A 12,405-nucleotide genomic window follows, 5' to 3' on the forward strand; every position below is an offset into this window, starting at 1 on the left:
ACACACACACCATCACAACCACCACACATGCCATCACAACCACCACACACCATCACAACCACCACACACACAATTACCACACGCACCATCACAGCCACCAAACACACAATCACCACATACACCATCACACCACCACACACGCACACCATCACAACCACCACATACACAATCACCACACACACCACACACACCATCACAGCCACACACACACACACACCATCACACACCACACATGCCATCACAACCACCACCACACACACACCATCACAACCACCACACACCATCACAACCACCACACACACAATTACCACACACACCATCACAGCCACCACACACAATCACAACCACCACACACATAACCACACACACCATCACACCACCACACACACACAATCACAACCACCACACACACACAATCACATACACCACCACAGCCACCATACATACACCATCACAGCCACCAAACACACAATCACCACATACACCATCACACTCACCACACACGCACACCATCACAACCACCACACACACAATCACCACACACACCATCACAGCCACCACACACACACACCATCACAACCACCACACATGCCATCACAACCACCACACACACACCATCACAACCACCACACACCATCACAACCACCACACACACAATTACCACACACACCATCACAGCCACCACACACAATCACAACCACCACACACATAACCACACACACCATCACACCACCACACACACACAATCACAACCACCACACACACACAATCACATACACCACCACAGCCACCATACATACACCATCATGACCACCACACACAATCACCATCATCACAACCACCACACACACACAGTCACCACACGCATCATCACAACCACCACACACACAGTCACCACATACATCATCACAGTCACCACACGCACACACACACACAATCACCACACACCACCACACATCATCATCATTCTCCACAGAGCACAGCAGCAGGGCAGGTGCAGGCAGAGCAGTGGCTGGAGGCCTCACTGCAAGAGTGAAGGGGCCGGGCCACGCAGGGCCTGTGAACCAGGCTGGGGCACTTCACCCTGCAGGCAATGGGGGGCTGTGGCCGGCCTGAGCAGAAAGGTCCCTCTGCTGGGACGTGAGAGTGGAGTAGAGAGGCTGGAGTGGCCATGGCCAACCTGTTCAGAAAAAGTCCCTGCGGGAGGCAGTCGGCACCCTCACAGTCCCCGCAATGCGGGGTAGGTGGAGACGGTGTGCTCAGGTGCAGACGGTGTGCTTAGGTGCCGTAGCAAGAATTCTTGAACCTAGAACCTGGAAGCACGTGCAAGCTGACATCCCCTCTCACCGTTAGTGCACCACACTCCATGGCTTGGCCATGGTCTGGAAGAAATTGGGGCATGGCTGGAGGCGGTGAGCTGGGTGGGCTGGTGGTGGCAGTGGGGCGAGAGAGAAAGGAATGGACTGAAGAGATGGTGGTACATGGGCTGACAGAGCTGGATGTGAGACCTGGGGGAAAGGGAGAAATCCAAGGCCAGCCCAGAAGTCTGGATGTGGAGAGGCCGCTCATCTAGACAACAGGATTACGGAGAGGCTCAGGGAGCGCCACGATTCCGTGTGAAGCACAGGGCATGGCTGCAGTTGGCTGGGGGGACTGTAGCATGGGAGACTTCGGTGGAGAACCAGATCAGGAGTCACCAAATACCATGGAGATGGTAACAAAACCCACTGGGCGGCAGGGATTGTGCGGGGAGTCTGCAGCATTAAGACCCCTGCTGGGATGAGGGGCCGGGCCTCTCTGACCCCAGACCAGGGAAGGCTCCCGTTGTCCCCATTTTGCCACACCTGCTCATCTAGGGGAACTGATCAGCCCCCGTTCGCCCAGGACTTTTCTCATTTAAAACCGAGAGTCCCACGTCCTTGGAATCCCTGAGTCCCAGGCAAACTGGGGTAAACCGGAGCAACGGATTATCTCAGCCTTAAGGTTTGTTTGCTGTCTGTCTCCCCAGTCAACGGTCACAGGAGGGACTAGGCCCTGCTTTGGGATGGAGGAGGAAAACCGCAGGGAAGCACCTTGGATCTTTTCCCGGCATGGAAACCGGCGCCACTCGGCTGTGGCGTCTGTGGGTGTGTGGGTGGTTTGGCCTCCCAGGTCTCCCAGGCCTCTTCCTCATCATTCTTTCTCTCCAGGGTGGCTGGCAGCTCCCGGTGATGCCACGGAGCCCTCCTTGCGGTCCCACAAGATGGCGCTGTGTCCAACGCTAGCCCCGGCCTCTGCTAGAGGAGCGGGGGGATCCGGAGCGGAGCCGCCTCTGAGCCTTTCCCAGACTAGGGGGCTCAGGGACGCGCCTGCAGCACGCAGAGGCCGCCTCTTTCTCCAGGCATAGTCGTACTCACACGCACTCTCCCGCCCACACAGACCCCAGATCCCCCAAGGCTCACAGCCCGGCAGGAGCATAGGCAGAGCCAGGAGCGACTCGAGGGAGCGTCAGTTCCAGTCTCCTCTAGACACAGTGCACGCGCGTCCACACACACGGGCATACACGCACATGAACACACACAGGAACATCGCACACACAACCACACACGCGCACTCCCACCTTGGGCTGTCAGGCGCCCTGCTTTCCTGAGGCTCCACCTTTCCCTTGAACGCTGCTTTCCCACTACGCCTGCCGTGACTCTCACAGCTCTGAGGTGGGCATCAAATGAGGTCCTGGGGGAGACAGGCTCGCGTGAGGGTGTGTGGGGTAACATTAGACCCACAGGCACGTATGCAAACACACCCAGGCACACCCGCCCCTCACACCTGTGCTCCAGCCACATACGAGGGAACGCCTGAGAATGCCAGCAGGGGACACACGGACACATGGCTCACAAATTTGAGCTCTGGCTGCTCGGAGCTGTAGGTCTGGTCTGGACATCTGACACCAGCGGAGTCCCCTGCTCCCAGCATCTCTTTCTGGCTTGGAACTGAACTGGGGAGGAGGGCCAAAGCCCAGGCAGGGTTTCCCCAAGTTCAGTTCTGACTGGGAATATGCTCTTGCACCCCAGTGGCACCCCCAGCCCTGGTTCCAGCTCCCTCTATCCTGGCTGTGGGACCACAGGCAAGATCCTCTCCTCTCTAAACCCTCCCCTATTCCCTGGGGCTGAATTTTCTTCTCTCAGACCTTAAAGAGGGCTTGGGGGATCCTGGCGAGAGACTTGGGCAGTGAGGGATGCACTGGGCTGGAGGGTCCAGCACACTTAAGTCAGAAATCCCTGTCCTCCGCACACCCTCTGGGTGATGTTGGGCACCCCGATGAACCTCGCTGAGGGACTTCTGTCTCTAAGGAGCCGCATGAAGGCCCCGGTATGCCAGCGGCAGATGGGAGCTCTTTGCTTCCTCTAGGACACAGGGAATTACTTGTGGCAGGGGAGCGTGTGCAGGGGGAGCCTTGGGAAAATAAAGGATTTCCACAGCCCTGATAGAGCTGGGGTTATCAAATGATGAGATCTGCACCCCCAGAGAAGAAAAGGGTGAGCCAGTCTCAGAGCCCACCTGACTCCTTCCAACCCCACCCAGCCTTTGGCCTGGCACCCAGCCCTGTGAGCTCCTTTACTCTGCCAAGGTGTGGCCGAATCAGAAGAGGAGTGGGTGTCCAGGAGCGTGGGTTGTGGCCTGGGCATTCCTGCTTCCGTGCATGTCTGGGTCTGTGTGGAAGCCTGTGCAGGAGGGTATCTCTCCACGTGGCCGAGAGTGTGCAAAATCGTTCAGGGGAGCCTGGTGGTTTGGGCTGAAATCCCGACATTTGTGGGCCTTGTGACTTTGTCCAATCTCTTTACCTCAATGTGCCTCTGTTCCCCCATTTATAAAATGGAGATAGATGATGGCCAGGCGCAGTGGTTCACGCCTGTAATCCCAGAACTTTGGGAGGCCAAGGCGGGTGGATCACTTGAGATCAGGAGTTCGAGACCAGCCTGGCCAACATGGTGAAACCCTATCTCTACTAAAGTACAAAAATTAGCTGGGCGTGGTGGCATGCACCTATAATCCCAGCTACTTGGGAGGCTGAGGCAGGAGAATGGCTTGAATCTGGCAGGCGGAGGTTGCAGTGAGCAGAGATCGAGCCATTGCACTCCAGCCTGGGCAACAGAACAAGACTTCTTCTCAATTTAAAAAAAAAAAAAAAAAAGATGGAGATGATGATGATAATAATAACTGAATAATAGCACAGATCTCACAGGGATGAAAGAGATGATACCAGTAAAAGCAGTTAGCTGAGTGCCTGGTGGCACACGGTTGGTGTTGAAAACAGTGTTAATAGCTATTTTGTGTATGCAGCTGCACTACGTATCCCTTCATTAATTTTCATTCATTCACTGAGTCCCTCCCTGTGCCTGGCTGGTCCTGTGCTGGAGACTGAGGACACAGAAATGAATCAGCCGGGGTCCTTGACCTCCAGGAGCATCCGGGATGACAGGGGAGACAGATCTGAACACTGATGGTGAAGCAGAGCAGATGATAAAGAGGAGCCAGGAGGCAGGAAGGGGGAAGAGGCCCCTGGAAAAGGAGGGGCATCACCTCTCTGATCCTCATGCTCGCTGCGCGCCAGTTCCGCTGGAGCCTTCATTGTTCCTGAACTGACCACTTTCTTTCTCCAGGCCTTTGCTCGTGCTCTGTCCTCTGTCCCGAATGCCTTCCTCTGCATTCTGCCTGGTCACTCCTGCACATCTTTAAAAGATTCAGCCTCAACAGTACTTCCTCCCTCCCACTCAGACTAAATGGCTCTTGACTTTGACCACCACACGGATCGGAGACGACCCACACCTACAGTCTCTGGGAGCTACTTGTTTCCAACCCTAGATCCATCATCAACTTACTGTGTCACCTTTAGCCTTTGAATTTACCTCTTAGGCCTCAGTTTCCCCTCTATAAAATGGGCAACACCTCTTTCTCAGGACAGATATGAGGATCAAAGGGCAGAATGTCTGGGGAAAGCACTTTGCAAATGGTAACTCGCTGGGCACCTGGACAGGGGAGTTGTTATTCAAACAGCTTCCTTTCCTCTCTTGGATGTGAGCCAAAAAGTGTGTATACCCCACCGGTTCCAGCTGCATTTACCTGGAGCTCAGGTGTGGGGCAGTTTCTGTTTAGGGTTTGTGTTTGATTTCAAAGGCAGGGAAACTCCCTCGCACAGGTGATGTGGGCGGAGCCTGGTCAACACAGTTGCCAGGGGAATCCCAAGGGCTGGGGGCCCTGACCACCCCCCACGGTGATCAGGCAGAAACTCACCCCCTGGCAGGAGAAAGGGCAGCGAGATTGCACCTCAGGGACGGGATGTCCTTTGGAGTCAGGTGACCTGGGTGCGAGTCTGGTTCTTCTGGTGAACCTTAGGTCAATCACCTTTTCTCGGGGGCTTCAGCTATAGTCAGTCCATAGGATTTATAATTTGGGAAACCTCTTATACCCTGGGAGGCCTGGGGGAATCAAGTGGAGACCAGGAGCTGGTGTGACCGCCCAAGATCTCCCAGGCCTTGACCCTGCTGCGTGGGAAGTCCCTCGCCAGACAGGCCCTGTCCCCACCTGCCTCTCTGGCTTCATTGCCTCTGCTCTCTCCTTTCCACTCTGTGCTCCAGCCACTTGGTGAACTCAGAGTCCCCTCAAGCTCCCCAAATCTCTAATCTCCTGCCTCCCCCAGCCCCCGGTCTGAAGCGTCCTTCCTGCCCTTTCTGCTGTTCGGTGTCGCCTCTCAGGACCCTGCCCAGGCATCACCTCTCCCAGGCCGTGTTGGGGTTTCTGTTCTGGCCACAGTACTCATTTGCTTTGTGTCACTGTTGGTTTATGGGCAGGTCTCCCCAAACCACTTATACGTACCACTGTCTACCTTACAGCTCCTGGGTTCAGGCCCTGGTGCCCAAAGGCATGAATAAATACCCCTGGAGTGGTCTTCGGGTGGTGGGGCCGTCTGGGAAGTGCATGTGGTTTCCTAGGAAGAGCCTCCAGGAGGAAGTGAGCTCGGGTCCCTGCTCCGTCGCTTACTCCCTCACAAGACAGCAGGCAGTCTTCCCTAAGCCCCTCAGCCTTGCTGAGCCCCAGCTTTCTCACCTGTGAAGCGGAGGAATGGTCAGGGTTACAGTGGGTGCATGCCCGGGGGCTCAGTGACCAGAACCCACTGCTACTGGATCCAGCAAGTCCAAGGGAGATGGTGTCCTTGGCTCTTTGCAATGCGCTCTGCGGAGCGGCAGCCAGGGAGGCTCTGAGTAACTGTGAGGTCTAGACCCAGCTGGGGCCAGGGTGCTCAGAAAACCAGAGCTGCCTTCCCAAAGGTGCCCACCACTCCCATGGCTGGACGGGCTTGGAAGAAGCCAGCAGACGGCAGTGAGCCCTGCTGATTTCCCAGGAAGGAGGCCAGCCAGGGCCTTGTTGACTTTGAAGGGAAACAGCAGGGGGCCCGGGGAGGTCCTGAGGCTCAGTGTCCAGGTCAGCAGGGCCTGGCTTGCTTACTGTGTTTCTGGTGCCTGCGTGGGCACAACAGGCAGGCCAGTCAGCCATGAGTTCCTGGAAGACTTGACTGGGAGCAGCTCTGAGCTCTGACAAGGCACCTGCCATGGGGCAGCAGTTTGTTGGGGCTTCTCTAGGGCCTCAGGAGCCCAGAACCCATTTTGCAGCCTCCAAGGGGGATTGTGTCTTAATGGTCAATACTCAGGGAGCCTGTACTCTGCACTGGTCACTGTATCCAGAAAAGGAGTCAGAGTTCGTGTTTAGAAGCAGGGACTCTGAAATCAAACCGCCTGCTTGGAGGCCTGGCTACGGTTACTACGGGTGAGTAACCAGCCTCTCCGTGCCTCACTTCCTCCAGCACTGAGGCCTAAGCACTTAATACATATGAAGTGTCTAGAACAATTCTTGGCTCTTGGTATTAGCCTTCACCTAATGTGAGCTATTAGCTGTGACCTCAAGCAAGTTACCCAAATTCCTAGTGCCTCAGTTTCCTCATCTGTGAAATGGGGCTCCTAACAGTACCCACCTCACGACGTTATTACAAAGGCTACATGAACTAACTTATACAAAGTGCATAGATCCTTAGAACAACATCAGGCGCACAGTGCTCTGTGTGAATACCCGACGTGCATTTCATTATAGCTGCAAATGTGAGTTTGGTTGTGACCTGTTTTCTCATGACCTCCCTGACATGCTCTACTGTAATGGTTGAGGTTTGAGCTCTATGGGCCAACATACTGCCTGGGTTTCTTGCCTCTATTAAACTCTTTTTTTTTTTTTGAGATGGAGTCTTGTTCTGTTGCCCACATTGGAGTGCAATGGCACAGTCTCAGCTCACTGCAACCCCCACCTCCCACGTTCAAGCGATTATCCTGCCTCAGCCTCCCAAGTAGCTGGGACTACAGTTGTACACCATCACGCCCAGCTAATTTTTGTATTTTTAATAGAGATGGGGTTTCACCACATTGACCAGGCTGGTCATTTCTTAGAAGGAATAATAATAGTTACTGTTTAGAGAATTAAATGAGAAAATAAATGCAAACAAATCTAGAAAAATGCCTGGCATAGAGTAAATCTCAATAAATGTTCCTACTATTAGTCTCAATTTACTGATGTGGAAACTGAGGCTTAGAGAGGTTTTGGAATATGACCGAGCTTCCAGACAGTGAGTGGCAGGGCCAAGATAGGAACTCCAACCCCATCTCCTGAATCCATGTACCGCATTCCTCCCTGGATCTGAACACCCCAGCTTGGGTCCTGGCTTGTGATGGGTGCTGGAGAAGGGTATCCCAAAGGAGGCATGGGGAATTGCTAGGTTGATAGACCAAAGTTACTCAGGTGGAAGGTGGCAGAGATAGACTGGAATCCAGAACTCAGCTCACTGTGTCAAGCTGACATTTTCCAACAGTGTGTCTGGTTCCAACAAATCAAGAGCCTTTCTACATGGTGGGCTGTGTCCCAGGAGAAGACATCAATGACAGAAATGCCCCTCTTGGTCCAGTGAGTGCCCTTGTTCTGAAGCCAAGGACACAGGGGGCCACTTCCACAGTGGTTCCAAGAGAGGCAGCCGGTGCCATCTTGGTGCCTTAAATAATAACTTCCCAGCCCGTCTTTCCAGCGTTGCCCCCACACACCTCTCAGCGCCCCCCTACAGCCCTCTTCCTGGCTCCCAGGCACGACAGGTTCTTTCACGCCTCTTTGTATTTGCACATGCTGTTCCCTATGCCTGGGATGCCATTCCTCCTCCTCCCTGTGCCTGATGGATGAGTCTCCTGGCGGTGTGAGTCCTCCCTCGGTGCTCCTCCAGCACTTATACAAATTGAGTCATTCATCTTAATCCTGTCTTCTCAAAAGTCTTTGACAAAAAAGCACTTTGTTTATTTCTCTGTGAGTCTCCATGTGCGCCTCTGGATCTACCTGTTCCTCTTCTCCACTCTGCTCTGTACCCTGGGGAGGCCAAACCACACTGACTGCATGCACTGCCTTGGAGGCAGCAGGAGAAGGAGGCTTCCTTCCTGTGGGGTCCTCTGGCTGGCTGTGCCCCTCCGTGGAAGCACATGTCTCCTCCCCTCACCCTTCAGACCTGAGGATGGTAAGGACTTCTCACTGTCACTCGCCCCACGTTCTGCACTCTCCCTTGTGGCTTCTCTCTCCTTTTTTTTTTTTTTTTTTTTTTTTTTGGAGACAGAGTCTTGCTCTTGTCAACCAGACTGGAGTGCAGTGGCACATTCTCAACTCACTGCAACCTCCACCTCCTGGGTTCAAGCAATTCTCCTGCCTCAACCTCTGGAGCAGCTAAGACTACAGGTGCATGCCACTACATCCATTTAATGTTTGTATTTTTGGTAGAGACAGGGTTTCACTATGTTGGCCAGGCTGGTCTTGAACTCCTGGCCTCAAGTGATCTGCCTACCTTGGCCTCTCAAAGTGCTGGGATTACAGGTGTGAGCCACCATGCCCGGTCCCCGTGGCTTCTCTGCCTCCTGCTCACACCTTTGTCAGTTATCTCTTTATTAAATGCTCTTCAAATTTCTAATTTCAGTGGACTGTCTCCTGTTCCCACTACCCTGACTGATAGATGGACAGATTCTTTGAGCACTGTATACCTTACAGCTGCTTTCACACGTCTTTCTCCATTAGACGGTGAGCTCCTGGGGGCCGGCCATGCCTGAGCCAGTCTGCATCTCTGTGCAGGAGGACACGGAGAAGGCATCTGAGAAATGCCCTTGACTTAGGTTGTACCACAATACAGTCATCCCACACACAGGACTGAATGACTTGAATGAAGTTGAACCCATCCATTCATTCACTCACCAACCACAGATACTCATTGGGTGGCAGGAGTGAACAAGGTGAAGATGGCCTCACGAAGCTGGCTTTGCAGTGAGGGGAATCAAGCATAGACAGCAGAAGCAGACAGCTAATGGCATTTCAGATGGTGATGCCTACTAGGAAGGAAATGAAGCAAAGCAAAGGGGTACCAGGGACGGGCTGGGGATGCTATTTTAGGTAAGTGGTCGGGGGGGCATGAGAGTAGAAAGGGACATGAAGGGGCTGAGTCAGGAGACGCTGTGGTGGAAGGACATTCCATGCGGAGGACTGTGGGTGGGAACAGCCTTGGTCTGCTGGAAAACAGCAGGGAAGCTGGGAGGTGGGATAGGGGATACGGTGGGGACTTGCTTTCTTGTGAGGCCTCTCCCAACTGTGGGATCTGAGGACTCCTTAGGGAAGCCTTTGCCCAGGCCAGAGCCCACCAGCCAACCACTTCCTGATCCATCCAGGGGAAGCCTCACACGGGGTGCTGTCTCCATGTTCTCTCACTTAACCCTCGTGATAATCCAGTGAGGAGGGTGTTTCTACCTTCATCCCACACATGAGGAAACCGAGACTCAGAGAGGTTAAGCAACCTACCCGAGGTCACGCAGAGTCAGGGAAAGAACTGGAAATGATCCCAAGGCTGCCTGACCTGCAGCCCGGAGAGTGTTTTCCCAAGACCAATGCATGCATTTGCCAGGGACCCTTTCCTCAGGGACATCAACCTTGCTGGGACAGGCCGGCAGCAGGATCCAAAGCTCCCATTCAAGGGTTGGCATGTCCCATGGTCACACAGCCTATGGGGAGGGAGCTGGAGTTCAAGCCTGGCTCTTTCCGCAGCCCCTCACTCTGAAAAGAGAAAATTGGTAGGTGAGCAAGCAAGCCGTGCCGTGCCCACCGTGCCCGACACTATTCCAGGGCCAGGGCATGTTGGCTAATGGATATCATTTCCGCCCTTTCATTTCTAATAGACACTGTGCTTTCATAAAGACTGTCATTTTCCACAGCTCACACAGATAATCAATGTGCTGGCTGCCTGGAGGGCTGGGAATGGCAGTATTTGGGCACGTCTGTGAAGATAAAACCATCCTCTCATTCTCTACTGTTTCAATCCTTTCCCAACCAGACACAGTTCTCGCATTTGAGGGCACTGGCCTGGGATCCCAAGAGGCTCCAGCCTGCTGCACAATGCCCCCAGTTCAGGGAAGAACTAAGTTTCAACATTCCATAGCCATATGACCTTGGGCACAGCACTTACCCTTCCAGAGCCTCACTTTCCCCAACTGTAAAATGGGGGCAATTAGGGCTAACTTGCAAAGTGTCTTAAATGAGATTATTAGCATGGACCTGTAAGTCCACTTAAAAGCTCTGACTTAGAAACCCAAGTTCTAGGCCCAGCCTTGCCATTGATTTTCTGTGTGACCTTGGGGGAGCCACGTTAAACACCTGCCACATAGTTGGTGCTTAGGAGGTGGTAGCTAGGACAGTGATGGTGCTGAAGGTAATGATGTTTTTTTCACATTTTGCTAATAAGAAAACTGAGGCCAAGGACAGGTGTGGTAACTCACGCCTGTAATCCAAGCACTTTGGGAGGCCAAGGCAGCCGAATCACTTGAGGTCAGGAGTTCGAGATCAGGCTGGCCAACATGGCAAAACCTCATCTCTACTAAAAATACAAAAATTAGCTGGGTGTGCTGGTGCACGCCTGTAATCCCAGCTACTCGGGAGGCTGAGACAGGAGAATCGCTTGAACCCAGAAGGCAGAGGTTGTAGTGAGTTGAGATTGTGCCACTGCACTCCAGCCTGGTAACAGAGTGAGACTCCGTCTCAAAAAAAGGAAGGAAGGAAGGAAGGAAGGAAGGAAGGAAGGAAGGAAGGAAGGAAGGAAGGAAGGAAGGAAGGAAGGAAATAAAAAAAGAAAACTGAGCCAGAGAAGGGAATGGGCTCATGAGGATGAAGGCACCTGACTGGTGAAGGTAACTGGCTTGAAGGTACCTGGCTCAAGACTGAGGGTGAGAAGGTGGGTAGGAGAGAAAGAGGAAGAGACCTCTACTCCCAACACCCTAGGGCAGATTCAAGACCCTCCTGCTGGCACACCTACCCTGACAAAAGTCCCTAATTCGCTAGAAGAGCCTGAACCCATTTCAAACTCTTCCAGTTGGACTTGAACCCATTTTAATTCCTAATGTCCAGGCAACTTTTTCCCCTGCTTAATTCATTTCTTACTTTATTGGTTCTTTCTTATTTTTTTTCCAAGTTATCGATGCATCTATCCCTCTCCCTCCCCAGTTCTGCTCTCCCACACCAAACGTCTCGCAGGTAGGAATCTTGTCCGACGTGTGTGCTGCTGTGTGCCTGGAGCCTGCCACAACAACAGACACAAAATCGGGAATCCAGTGGATGCTTGTTGGGTTGTGGAGTGAATTGTAATTGGGCCGCAGTTTTTTTAACTTGATGCCAGTGGGCAGCATGGTCAATCTGGAGATTTCTGCTATTGTGAAAGGACTCTCTGGAGTGATCATTATGCAAATACAAAGATGAGCAGGGGAAAATGGTGTATTATAAATGCATTTTTTGTTTATTTTTCATTAACAAGATTGCTTCACTTCTTGGTGTCAAGGAGAGCTCTGAGAAGGATGGATCAATTTGCATAATAATCCCAGAGGTCTTCCCTTGAGGAAGGGTGGGAAACCCAACCCCAGCCCACTGTGATATGAACTTAGAAAATGTGGGTGGACTGGAGTAGCTCTGAGTAGACTGGAGTAGCTCTGACTGAAGTCCAAAGGCAGGAGAGGGTACAGAGGGCTCCAAAGAGAACTCCTCTGGAGGGCAAAGATGGACTGGCGATCTGAGCTTGGCATCAGGGGCAAGGACAGAGACGTGTGGGACTTCAATCAGCTTTTGTCAAGGATCACAGACATTTAAGGAAAAACTCCAACATGAAAGAGAGACACCAGCCTTCAGCTCCAGCCTCACGACTGAGCACAGTGTGTGGCCTGCCCTGATTTATATGGCGCTCTGACCCAGCAGGGCATTGCCACCTCCACGGACAAGCATCGGCCAAGATGTGCAGGTCCAGCCTTCAACACTGACACCATGTGGCAGGGGCTG

The 12,405-nt window shown here is 53.0% G+C and overlaps 1 protein-coding gene across 1 annotated transcript in view; it reads left to right on the forward strand.

Annotated features, from left to right (window-relative positions):
- Nucleotides 1–12,405, forward strand: part of MRPL37 (mitochondrial ribosomal protein L37) — a 911,410-nt gene that overhangs the window by 810,578 nt on the left and 88,427 nt on the right. The window lies entirely within an intron of this gene.

This window comes from Macaca thibetana, chromosome 1 (genome assembly GCF_024542745.1).
Source record: "Macaca thibetana thibetana isolate TM-01 chromosome 1, ASM2454274v1, whole genome shotgun sequence".
Lineage (NCBI taxonomy): Eukaryota > Metazoa > Chordata > Mammalia > Primates > Cercopithecidae > Macaca > Macaca thibetana.